This window comes from Gossypium hirsutum, chromosome A10 (genome assembly GCF_007990345.1).
Source record: "Gossypium hirsutum isolate 1008001.06 chromosome A10, Gossypium_hirsutum_v2.1, whole genome shotgun sequence".
Lineage (NCBI taxonomy): Eukaryota > Viridiplantae > Streptophyta > Magnoliopsida > Malvales > Malvaceae > Gossypium > Gossypium hirsutum.
In genome coordinates this window covers 17,839,082-17,853,106 of record NC_053433.1, presented here as the reverse complement: position 1 = coordinate 17,853,106, position 14,025 = coordinate 17,839,082, and the positions used below count along the sequence as shown (strand labels likewise).

Here is a 14,025-nt window from a genome sequence, read left to right as displayed (position 1 = left end):
ACGATCGACTATTCGATTATCTTCGACTTCCCCCGATCCAAATTCGTTTTCTTCGTTCCTTGATCTAAACATAGTCAAATTTAACCTTTTTATTCATCAAAACATTCATTTGAGTCCAACAATACATAAATGGGAAAATTACCATTTTGCCCCTAACATTTTGCACTTTTTGCAATTTAGTCCTTTTTGCACAAAACACAAAATACACAAAATTTGCCCATAACACACAAGGGCCGAATATTCATGGTTCTCATACAAGTCCACACATTTCATTTATTTCACATTTTAGTCCCTCAAAAATTTATTTTCACAATTTAGCCCTAAATACTCAAATTCATCAAAAATACCAATACAAAACATGTTAATCTAAGACATATCTTCCATTATTCATCATCAAACATCCCAAAACACAAATATTCATCAATGGCATAATTCAAAATATTCATCAATTCACAAAATTAAGACATGGGTTTTGAAGTATTCAAAGCAACGATCTCAAAAACGTAAAAATCATCAAAAACCGAACAAAAACTAACCTTGAATTAAGCTTCAAAAGATGGCCGAACCTAGCTTAGGTTTCTTTCTTTTTCTTTTCTCTAGTTTCGGTCAAAATAAGATGAAAAATGTGGCTTTTAATTTGTTTGTCTTTTAATATATTAACATTATAATATAATATATTATTATAACCTTTATACATAATATAAAAACTATAATTTATAAGCATAATGCGATCCACTATCTTGAATAATGGCCTAATTTCCTATTAAGGACTTCACATTATAAAGACATTAGCAAGTTAGCACTTTACACATTAATTAGTCAATTTCACATTTTATGTGATTAAGTCCTTTTATTAAATTAAGCACACAAACAATAAAATTAATTCACGAAATTTTCACACATGTAAATTAACATATAATAAACACATGAAATAATATTAAAATATTTTTTTAACTCGGACTTGTGGTCCCGAAACCACTATGTCCAATTAGAGTCAAAATCGGGCTGTTACAATAGTATCATGACTGAGCTCTCCCTAACAACATATCATTACGAAAGCAACAATTTAATGCTCGTCCAATGACCTTGTCGTGAGTGTATTACCCTCATAAGGTATCCTTGATCTCTTTGGGATAATATTCATTCTCCAAATATGATATTATTTTATCTCATGGTAACCATTACATCTTCCTTCAGGAAAATTCAATCACTATCAAATAGTGATCAAGTCATCCATCTCAAAGACAGACAACTCGTGGCAACATTTACTTTTCATCAACCATGTAAGGTCAATGAGAGGATATTATTTACTCCTGTTTTGGATTATGAATTCCACTATTGTAAATGATGCTACATACTATAGAAGTTGTACACCTAACACACCAGCTTTTGGTTCCTTATCTATTTGAACTTCAGCTTTTATTTACATCAAAGTATACAAGTCAACATAGTCTGCCATAAACGGATTTAGGTATATCACACTATGAACGTCACAAGTGAATAAATCCATAAACGAATTCAGGATCTATTTTTCTTGGGTCGTTTGATGTACTGTCGGTCCAATCAACCACATTTATGTCTCTATCTTCTAGGAGTCATCCGCTCCAATGCCCAAGACAAAGCATCTCCCCAATTGGACTTGATAGATGACATATTAGTCTTTTAATCGATTTTTTCATTTCTGATTAGACTAAGGACATGTTTAGGTTCGTCTACTAATACAAGTTGCATTTCCGTACTACAATCCGACCACGTAATACCGCTTAGTATTAGTTAAACATTTAGATAACCAATGAGCAACATTTGTTTCTATTTTGCTTTGCGTGCAAAAATTATTTGAGGACAATAATACAAAGTTTGTTAATATAATTTATGAATAATTCTATTAACCAGTATGTTAAAAAAAATTTACTAGTGTACTTAGACAATAATACTACACTTAGGGCACCAAATCCAACATCAACTAGGGTTGTCAGCCTCTTATAACTCCAAAATATATAGACTTTTATAGCATCTTCTGACTAATAAGTCATGCAAATTTCAAGTGTTTTTTTATTATATTTTTTTAATTTTATTACAGAATATCTAAGTTGGAAAAATTAAAGAAAAATCTCTATTTTTAATTATTTATGTGCTAAATGTACACAATTTTGTTGGTGCATTTGAAGAAAATAGAAGTCTTGAAAGTCATCTTTTGGAGCTCAAATGTTGTAGCATCCCTAGAGCACAAGCTATACAGAGGAGGGCTGATTAATAATTAGCTTTGGACACCCAAATTAAGGGATTAATGGATCATGGGACATGCTTGACCCAACTCAAAAATTGGGGAGAAAGATTGGATAGTTTGCTAAAGAGAAAAGAGCTTGAATTGCCCATTGATGAAGAGAGGCCCAACTATCTATCAAGGGGCCCAAATTAGCCATCCGAGGCTGATTAAAATATTTAGAAACCAACCACAAAACTTCCTCATACTGCCATTCAAACTCCCACCTCTTTTCAAGCTTCCTCTCCCATGCACCAAGCTAAATATAACAAAGCCATCAACACTCTTCCCTTAAAGCAAGGGCCGACCATGGGGGAGATATTTTCAAGGCTTCAATTTGCTAAAAATAAACACTCTCCTCATGTATAAGTAGGCCCTAGCTGATCACTCATTTCATCACTCACTCACTCATCATCTTTTCTCATCTCTTCCATTCTTCCACTCCCCTTTTAAGAGAAAAGCATAGAAAGATGAGAGAATCAATTCCAAACGAGTGTTAGGCATCAAAATTTTAGAATTCTTAAGGATATTTGTGAAAAAAAGAACAAAGCAGAAAGAAAGAAAAAAGGGAACACGAGCAGAAAAACACTAGATTTGTTTTCTTTTTCTTTTTCTTTTTCTTTTTTACTTTTATTTTGTTTTGCAGTGATGAACATGCTTGTCAAATTTTTTTTTTGTTTCCAATTTAATGATAACGACTTAAATTTATTGTTATTATATTGATTATGTTCTTAACTTAGATTTATTAAAATGTTGTTAGTGATGTTATGTGCCTTGGTTGTTCATTTAGTCAAATAAAACCATGACATGTTATTTGTGCATTATGAATGTGCAGATGCAACTGAATTAATTATTTAATCAGACCCAGATTGTAATTAATTGACATACTATCTGATTGGTGTATGATTGATCTTATTTATGAATAATTAGGTAAATTCAGTAATAATATCGAAATAATTTTATTACCTTGCATAATCGGGAATTAATGTGACTAAATTGTTTCAGCATAAAGATATATTATTACTTCACTTAATATGAATGACTAGACTACTTATGAAAATTACTAAGTTGATTTAATATAGACTTCTGTTAGAAAAAAGATAATTTAATAAGTATGATTTCATGGGTTGATGAATAGTAAAGTTGTCATGGATTTTCGTAACATCATTACTTGGTTTTAGTAATTCACATTTAAATAAGATAATTAATCTAACACATTTATGTCATTGAGATTAGTTTTGTGAATTGTTGTTTTTTTCTATGTTTTCCTGTCATTTAGTAATTTTTAGTTAAACAAAGTAGTTAGTCTAAATCACCCTTAATTATTTTTCACTACCAATTTGCTAAGGCTTATTCCACAGTATTTGCCTATACAGTCTCTGTGGAGACAATACTCGATACTTACCATTTTATTACTTGTTAACGATTATGTACACTTGCACATTTTTGTGAACCACCCTCCCCCAATCCTAGTTAGATTAAGATTTTGTTTTTTTATTGAAATAAACTTCTAATTCCACAAGGGTTTCACTTCTCCTCCCTATAAATAGATAACATCGGTAAGGCTAAACATACAACTTTGAGATTATTCTGCCTAAAAATAATAAGAATTTATTTTCTAAGTATAAATTTTATTTTTCGGAATAACAATTTTGTCGATTTCTATTAAAGAGAGAATTTTACTTTCTCATTGAATGTAAAGTAAATATTTTTTGGTTTTGTGTTTGATTTGAATTTGTTTGAGCCCACACTAGAAGCAATTCATGATACGAAAATAGCAGAGAAGGTTGTTTGATTGAAAGTCGAGAATAATAAGGATTTATCTAACCAAAAACACTAGTGCGATTTTGGTAAAGGGTTTATTTCTATAAATATCACAAACTGGCTCGATTTTCAAAATTTTAATTTTTCGTTGTGTAGGAACATCATTTTGGAACTGGAGTTTTTTCCAACACGTCCAATATCAAGTCCATGAAATGTTGGAGAACTTGCTTGCTATAAACAAAAGCGGTGCGGAATACCTCAATGGGATACCGAAGGATTAATGGACTCAACTATACGATGGAGGTCTACAATATGAGCACATGACAATGAACCTAGCGGAATGCATAAATTCCATATTGAAGAGGATGCGATATTTGTCGATAATGTTGGTTGTCAAAGAAACATATTTTTGGTTATTAGCCTTGTTTCCAAAATGAGTGGAAAAATATGTTGGACAGATAAAGGGTGATCACATTTGGTGTGAGGAAATGATGAAAGATATTACAAAAAATGCACAAAGAGCGAACTTTATGTCTGCAGTGTGTCACTCGTGCCCAAATGAAATATTTCAGGTTACGGAGTTACATAGACTCGATGAGGGTATTGTACAAGCCCAATGTTGCCCGGGCCCATAAACAAATAAAATATAATAGCCCAGCAAATAATTTTACAAGCCCAAACCCAATAGGCCTAAAACTAAACCCTAACCCAGCTAATCTTAAAAATTTTTAGCAAGCCCCAAGCCTCCAGCCGCTCCCCCTTCTTCAGCCACCGCTTCCACCATTGGCTTTCCCACGCATGCCGCCTCGGCCACCACGCCCCTGACTGTCGCCTCTTCCACGCGTCGCATGGCACCTGTAACAGAAACGAATACAAGGGCAAGAGAAAGCATGCGAATGATGGGAAAAAAATAAACAAAGGAACAAAAAACAAAAAAAATATGGAATGAATGTTTGGTAGATCGGCTTTAAAAAGCCTGAATCTATCATTTGGAACGGGGAAAACGATTTGGTATTTTGGGGGTTTTGTTCTTTATTTTGAATACAAAAAAGAGATTTGAAATACAAAAAAGAGGTTACAGAATATTAATCAAAAATTTTCAAAGCAAAGAGGTGATTGTTCCTTTTTTTTTCTCTTTCGATTCGACCCAATATTTCACTGTTTTTTTTTTGCGTGGTTCTTCTTTCTTTTTTCATTTTTTTTGGACTGTTTATAAAAAGAAAAGAAAAGGATAAAAGCGGGTAACTCACCTGAATCGTAGACCGTTGGTATATATCGGAGTTTCTTCTCTGTTGAAACCAAATCTAATAAAGAGGGTGATACTATCTTTTTGATTCCTTGCTATCATAGAGGTTAGATTCTTGATCGCAAGTCTGAACGGGGTTAGAATCCGAATGGACCACCCTCCGTCGGCCACCGTTGGCGGTGGCTACATGGCAGCTTGGGCTTGTCTTCTTTGGGGTTTGAATGGATGAAAACGGCTAGGGTTAATATCAAAAAGGGCAGGGTTGATTGATCTGTTAAAGAGGGCTTTATATTCTTGAGGATTGGGGGGTATTTTCCTAATTAACCCTCCATTTCCTTTGCATATTTCATTTCAACCCTTTTTGTTCTTTATTTCCTTTCAATTCGATTTAAATTTCAATTAACCTTTTATTTTATTTTATTTTAATTCATTGGTTCATTCATTTATTTATTTGTTTGTATATGTTATTGTACTCAATTATTAGTTGTTCTTCCATTCTTTTATTTTATTATTATCACCTTATTACTTGTCATCATTTTATAATCATTCATTTATTCATCACCTTCTCCATATATTTTATACCTATTGTCTCTATTACAATTAGTACTATGTTATTATTAGGTATCTTAAGCTTATTCTACTCATTTTAAACTATTTTTTTTTTTTTATTTTTTAGGATTATTTATTTTAATCTATCATACATACTATTACGAAGTCTTATATGTCCCTTTTGTTTAAAATTAGTTTATACATATAATACGTATTTTAAAATTTCTTATATAATATTTAGTTATACTAGTTTATATGTTAATCATTTCACATGCTTTTTATTGTTATTTATTTTAAACTTCCCATAAATTACTTATTTTATTTATTTATATTATTATTATATTGTTACTATTGCTATCATCATATTATTAAGTTAATTAATTTTATATCGATTCTGTCACATTATATATATTTCTTTTTTTCTTTTTGTATATATTATTATTATTATTATTATTATTATTATTATTATTACTGAACATATCATATATTTTATATTATTATCAATTTTAAATATTTTACATATGTTGTTTCTTTTAAACTTTTATACGTATTATTTATTTTAAAATTTTTATATACATCTTTGTATTTTAAATTATTATGTATATATACGTATATATTATTTATCTCAATATTCTTATATGTTATTTAGTTATATCATTTTATATAATAATTGAGTTAAATTCTTTGTATTATTTGTTATAAACTTTTCTGCTATTATTCATTTTAAAACTTCATATGTTATTAAGCTTTTGTATACATCTTTTATACGTTAACGATTTTAAATTCTTTTATTGTTATTTGTTTTGAACTTTCTATATATTACTTTTTTTTTTAATTTTACTTTGTATTATATCTATATATAACTTTTCATTTAAGCTCTTTGATACATTTTATTTTATTATATATATATTATTCATATTAAACTATTTTTATTATCACTGTTATCATCATTATTATTATATTATAATACCTCTTTATTTTTATTATTATTATTATTATTATTATTATTATTATTATTATTATATTTTCCTTTTGTTGTATTTACTTATACGTTATTATTTTCTTACATTAACTAATTTAATATATATGTATTTTAGCACATTTATTTTATTTAGATATCATTTACTCTTATTATTATTATTTCATCATCTATTTTATTTATAGTTTTTTTAAATAATTTCAAACATTTAGCTTATTTGTTATTTCCCTTTCTTATTATTCGTTTGACGCATTTATTTTATCTTCGTTTTTATCGTTATCATTCCCATTTGTGTTTATGTTTATCCTGTTATGGTTATCAATTTTTATTTGTTATGCATTCTTTATTATCCCGTTTCATTACGAATTTAGGTTTTATCCAACTCGATAGTAATTCTTTCACAAAAGTAAATATTTCGTATTTGGTAATCCGAGACAATCGCGCCCTAACTTACTGGGTTTCGATTTTTTTTCCGCGTTTAACCTAAATAACAGCATATTCTTTTAAATCATAATACGAGTGTTAAATAAAATACTTACTCTCTGATATTTGAGGTGTTGTGTCCTAACTCACTGGATATGACATCTTATTACCTCGAGATAAGATTTTTTTTTTGCAAATAAGGCAATGCTTGGTGTTTAGAAATTTCGAGAAAGTAGTGCCCTAACTTATTGGGTTGCCACTTTTCTCGTTGAATTTGAATAATTAAGTACCCTTCTAAGTTTTTTAGGTTTTCTAAATGCAAGCCACTATCTTGGAATTTCAAAGCAATATGTCCTAACTTATTGGATATAGCGTTTTGCTGTTTCGAGATAGGAATTTCAAAAAAGGTTAACTTAATGTCAATACTTTGACGCGAGTGAATCCCAATTTTCAAAGTTAAAATATTTTAAAGAGGACTACATCTCAAAATTTTTTTAAATTTCCGACATTAAAGACATTTGATAATCAATTAGGTACCAATTTTTGGGCGTTACGAGGGTGCTAATCCTTCCTCGTACGTAACCGACTCCCGAACCCGTTCTTTTATTTCGTGGACCAAAACTAATGATTTTAAAACAAAATGTTTTAAAGGTGATCCAATCACACCTAAAAAGATTGGTGGCGACTCCCGTTTTCGTTTTTTAAAATCGATTCCCATTTTCCAAAACCCGATTTGAAAATGGTTTCGACAGGTATTATCAAGGGATGGTATCCTGTATACCTGAGACACAGGGCCTAAGACTATGGAAGATTTCAAACACTTTATTTTCCATGTACACATGCAATTACTGCATGAGCCTCGACACATTTGGATAGCATGAGCCATGCTGATGAAATGTACAAACTAAAATGAATATATAAAGTATGGAAATCTGAATTCCCACCGGTCTCAAATGAAATATTTTGCTGCCTATTTCAAGCGCTCCATTCAAGTTGCTACTGGATATTATGTTACGTTGCAAGCCAAAAGGTCAATCGAAATGTAGTCGGATACGCAACAATGTGAATATTCGGGAGAAGATAGATCAACCCGTAACTATGCAATTATTGTAGAAACCTTGAGTATAGGTAGACAACATGTCTACATTTGGGGGAAACATTGAGGAGAGGATCGAATAAAAAAAATTATAAACATACAAAAAAAATATTTTTTCATTTTTGGGTAAATTGTAAATAATTCTATTATTGATGTAAAATACAATAGATTATAATACAAACAACATTTTCATTTTTGGGTAAATTGTAACTAAATATATTATTAATGTAAAAATACAATAAAATACAATACAAACAATATTTTCATTTTTTTTTGTAAATTATAAATAAGTATATTATTGATGTAAAAAATAAACAAACATTTATTTTATAAAATGTGAATAAGTAAATTATGGATGAAAAAAATTAATACAAATTAAATGATGATTTTCAGTGCATCTATCATTGGGAACAATGATTAATCCCCTTACAAGGAGTGCTCTTAAAAAAGGTAAATAATCTAATAGATTTTAATGTAAAATACAAATGACTCAAATTAAAATTTTTAAAATAATTAATAAAATATTTTTCCTTTATTTCTCTAACCTCTAAATTGAGTAGTAAGTTATAATTATGTAAGTCAACTACTAAACACATTGTTGAAACATATAATAGATACAGTTCGTTCTATCATATACAAATCGACAATATAACATTTAAAAAATGGATTCTTAAAATTTTGAAATAATTCATAAAATCTATTTCCTTTGTAGATCAAGTTTATATATAAATTAATAGGTTATTTTTAAATACATCATTAGAATTAATTAATAGGTTATTTTTAATTTTTTCGGCGTGTAAATCCTAATTAACTCATAAGTCATGAAAACAATGCCTTTAAAATACTATCTAAACTCTAAAGAGTAAATAATTATTAAAACTAAAAAAAATTAAGTTAAAATGCATAAATGAAAAAACCAACATAAAAATAATAATAATCATCGTGTCAAGCAGTAACCTCTTTGGGAATTTATTAGGATAAACCTCTCTAAATCGGGTATCTATTAACAGAAAGAAGTAATGCAAATAAGTTTATGATAATTAAATTAGCTTGAAAATTAATTAAAAGAAAACTAATATTAAATTAATTAAAAAAATTTAAAATATGTTTATTATATGAAATATTTGAAATTTAAATTCAATCAAATAGAAATAATTAAATGTATGACACTACACATCTACAATAGTAGACCATTCACAGTGAATATTGGCATTAATATATAAATATAGTATATTAATCGTGTCTTAATTATATTGAAAAGTGTCAACTGTATGCATTACTTCTGTTTCATGTCCAAAACTAAATTATGTCTTCTGTTCTTCCTATTCTCTCTATTGAATTGTACAGGTTAGAGACCCATTGCTCCATATTCTAAAACCTAACTCTTAGTTTTGCCTTTTTCTTTTGGGGGACTTTGATTTGTGTTTTATTTGTCATCGGATTTCAGGGGTTCCCTCTTTCCAATTATAGTTAGTGCAAATTTAAGCCACAAGTTTTTTTTTTTTTTTTTTTTTGCAAAGTTGGATGGTGGATATAGGTATTATATGTTGGGGAATATAATAATGTCTTGAATGACAAACAATGATAAATGTTAGCATCAAACATATTATCTAGATATAACTTTAGTTACAACTTCACTTAACTTGCCTTAATTGGTTGACATCTTTTCATTAAAAAAAATTTTGAATTTTATAAAAGCACATCATTCTTAATAGCACTCTATTGTTAAGAAAATAAAGTAAGTGTGGATCTTTTGAAGACTCTTAATGCAATCGAGTTTCTTTATTAGTGTGTGGGTTGAACTTAAATCAAGTCTTTTATAAGCAGATTATAATAAATTACTCTTTAACAAATGTCTTATAGATGTATAAAATTTTAGTACTGCATAACTAAACTTTTATGCTCATCTTAAGTTTTTACTCTATTAATTAATAAGTCTAATTGCAACTAAACTAGTAATTGGGAAACAAATTCAACCAACTTTCAGTAAAATTTATATTTAACAAACAAAAGTATATATACAATCAAATTCGGTTGGACATTTGGATGTGAATTAGGGTTTGTGGTAGCATTGGTAACAACCATCAACTCAAGAAAGGGGTTTTTCTTTTTTATATATATATAAATTTTATGTAATCTAATCAGAAGCGATAAGATAATATAGGAGCATATTGAAATGTTATTATTTGTGTATATTCAGTTGTAAGGACTTCATTAAATGCTATGATGAGAAGTACGCTTAAAAATGAAGCTCATCCATAAGTTCAAGGTTTAGCTCTTTTATATATTAAAATCATACTATTTTCATTTATATTATCAGTTAAATGGCATTCAATAGGTTTGAACTCAAATATCCATACTAAAGTAGCATTTATACTAAAAACAGAAAAAACTCATCAACTTTTTTTAAGAGATAGATCATTACAAATTTGGAGTTTGCTTTCCCACACATTATTTTGGGTAAGCTACATAAATGGTAAGGTTAAAATTATGTTTTAATTTCTTAACTATCAAAAATTACATTATGATCATTTACGTTATCGAGTTGTTATATTTTGGTCACTAATCCATTAATTTATATTACTTCCTTAATTAATGATGATGTGATATGCTAATCCAAAGGTTAATAACTAAATTAGCCCTTAAACTATAATTAAGTTTTCCAGTTTGGTACTTTTAAAAAAAAATAGCAATAATCCTAAAAAAAATCTAAAATTCTTGAAAATTCATAATTTACTTTTTCATAATTCATTTCATTAAGGGGATAATTAACGAAGGAATGAGAAAAATGTAACAACTTGATAACATAGGTGATCATAATATAATTTTTTATAGCTAGGTGACAAAAATATAATTTTAATTTTAGTTTATTGACCCATTTATGTAATTTACCCTATTATTATTTTATATTTCTTTCTAGACGTGGACTGATTTTGTACGAAAATGGACTTCTAATTCAACTTAAAATTATCATTTGGACAACAAATAGTTTTAATTATCTAGACAACTTATGTGTAAATTCATAATTAGGTAAAGGCAACGTTAGAGTTTTGGACATGATTCTAATTTTTAGTATGATGTCAAGCACTTGTCTTGGTTGTTTATCAAAATTGGGTGGACGTAATATCAAAGAAAATTTGCTCGCATTTGATTAGAGACTAAAACAAAATAATATATGGTTGGTTGTAAATCATCATCCTTTCAGAAAGGAAATCATAATAATATTAGTGGTAAATTGAACGTCTCTTCGAAATCTCCATAATATATAAGATTCTTCTTCTTTTTTAATGGAAATCCCAATCAACTACTTAATTTAGGTCTAATGTTTCTTTTTGGTGAAATAATGATTTAGAGTGATATTTCTCCATACTCTAATTTTCACTCGAAATTTGATTAATTCATTCTGTTTCGAACTATTAAAAAATTATCCAAACCCAACTCAAATTATAATAGGAGACACAACTCCAATCTGAATTTAATTTACTTTTTTTTATTTTTTATTTTGAAGCATATAAACTTAACTTTGAATTTAGACTTAAAACTTTATATATTTATATATTTATTTATTAAAAGTAAAAACTTAATTTATATGTATATTAGGGGCATTTTTGTTAATATTTCTGGGTGGGGTGAGATGGATTTACCTCAAACTTGACTTCAACTCGACTTGATTAATTTTTCTTAATTCTACCCGATTTTTCAAAAAAAATTTAACCCTAAAAGAATAGATCAAATCAAAACCCATCAAATTCGGATTTCTTCCCTGTACAACCCCTTTTTTACTACGCCTAACCATAGAACCTTAACAAATAACCCATTTATTGTATAAACATAAAGTTACTTAAAAACTGGAAATTACATTTTCAAATTAAAATCACAAATGAAATAAGATTTTGCTATTGCAAACATTAATTTGTTTTTAATAATTAAAAGAGAACCCGTATAGTTTGTAGAAAACTTGGGGTGTCCAGTTTTTGAGCTTGAGTTTTAAAAAAAACTATTTGTTTACATAAAATTGGGTTATAAAATGATATGAAATCAGAAATTGGATCATTTTGCCTAAATTCATGGTGTGACATTAAAATGATTGTATACACAGAATTAAAAATCTTAGATTTATGTTCATTAAATGTGTCATATTTGTATGGAACTTGATATTTACTAATTGGAGTCATGTTTCGTATATACACAAGATCTTAGTCATATGAAGTAATCTGTTGTGTTGCCCTAAAGGAGATAAGCCATAAATATACGAGAGAAAAAAGTAAATATGGGGCCGTCGCCTTTGTCCTTTGGCTTAATTAACATCATTATTCCGCCACCTTTTAAATACCTAACCGTCCCTTTTATGGCAGAAATTAATGGCAATGTTCATTATTCACTTACCAGATGATTTAATATAAATAAATAAAAAAGATACAGACTTAAAAATTCGGTTACATGATTAGGGGTGGATGCATGTCTTTTTTAGTGACGACATTTATACAAACCTCTAAATAAAAATTGTCGCTAAAAACCTGTTTTTGTTGTAGCGGCTTGTTTTAGAAAGATTCCTAGAATGGCAATTCGTGGTGATTGAGATAGTTTCTTTATAAAAGAACAACGTCGCCTAATGTCTGGACCATTCCTCACCTTGTCTTGTCTCCTTTCTACAAAAAAGAAGAAAAGGACTCAACAAGAGGGATAGGGATTTATTACTGTTACCCACACACTCGAGACCTTACTTGCGTATACTTGTAGAATTCGTCACTAGTAATCTCATTTATTCCGTGGGTAAAGTTAGCATTAATGGAAGTATGCATTTCAATAATTGGGGCTATTTCCTTTGATACAATCTTTTATTTTGCTTACCATTATTCAAATTAACCTTGGAAATCTGGTTTTTATATTTTCTGTATTTAGAATTTAAATTAAATATCCTAAAATCAGAAAATCCCAATCCAACCTATCTGGCCTTTAGATGTAGGACAAAAAATAAAATAATAAAATGAAGTGGGCACAATGCTATAAAGCAATTTGGCCGAAGAAGTTAGGTTCACAGCCGGTTGTTTACTTTTTTTTAATGAGTCCAGGTTGTTTACTTTTTTAATATTTTAAAATTTAATCCTTATATTTTTATTTTTAAAATTTATGACATATTTTAATTTTGTTCTAAAGATCAAAGTTTTAATTAATATTAATTAAAGATTTCAACACAAATTCTTTACAACTTTGCATGTGATTCAATAAAAAAAACACAAAAATTGAATTATGAAAATTTGGAATTAAGCTTTAGCGACAAACTTAATTTTAGGATAAAATTACCAAAGACAACATAATTTGCAGTTGGCACAATTTAGGTTAACTTGGCAATCTATAGTCGATAAAATAATATTTGGCCCTAACCCTACCGTTACCACGTTTCATTGCTACTCCTAAAACCTATATTTATTTGATTTATAGGATAAGATTTTTATGTTAATTCCATAATAGGCCTTTTAAGATGGTTACAGAATTTGAGATTTTATATTATAGGTTCATCCTTTAATTTTATAAAAAAAAATCATTTTAGTTTTCTATTTATTTTTTTATTTTTTTTAGTCTTTAAAATTGTTTTTTTTTAAATCATCTCAAAATTAATAGAAAAGTTAACGTTTTTTAACTTTGTTGACGTTGTATAGATGTGGATTTTCATAGTATGACACTTCAACATTTAATTAATTTTT

The 14,025-nt window shown here is 28.3% G+C and overlaps 1 long non-coding RNA gene across 1 annotated transcript; it reads right to left on the bottom strand.

Moving 5' to 3' along the window:
• Positions 1-4,538: 4,538 nt before the first annotated feature.
• LOC121208283 (uncharacterized) lies at positions 4,539-5,712 on the bottom strand. The gene is made up of 2 exons (XR_005903237.1): positions 5,278-5,712; positions 4,539-4,882 (listed from the first exon to the last, which is right to left on the bottom strand). It is a non-coding gene; the product is annotated as an uncharacterized lncRNA (long non-coding RNA).
• Positions 5,713-14,025: the final 8,313 nt, after the last annotated feature.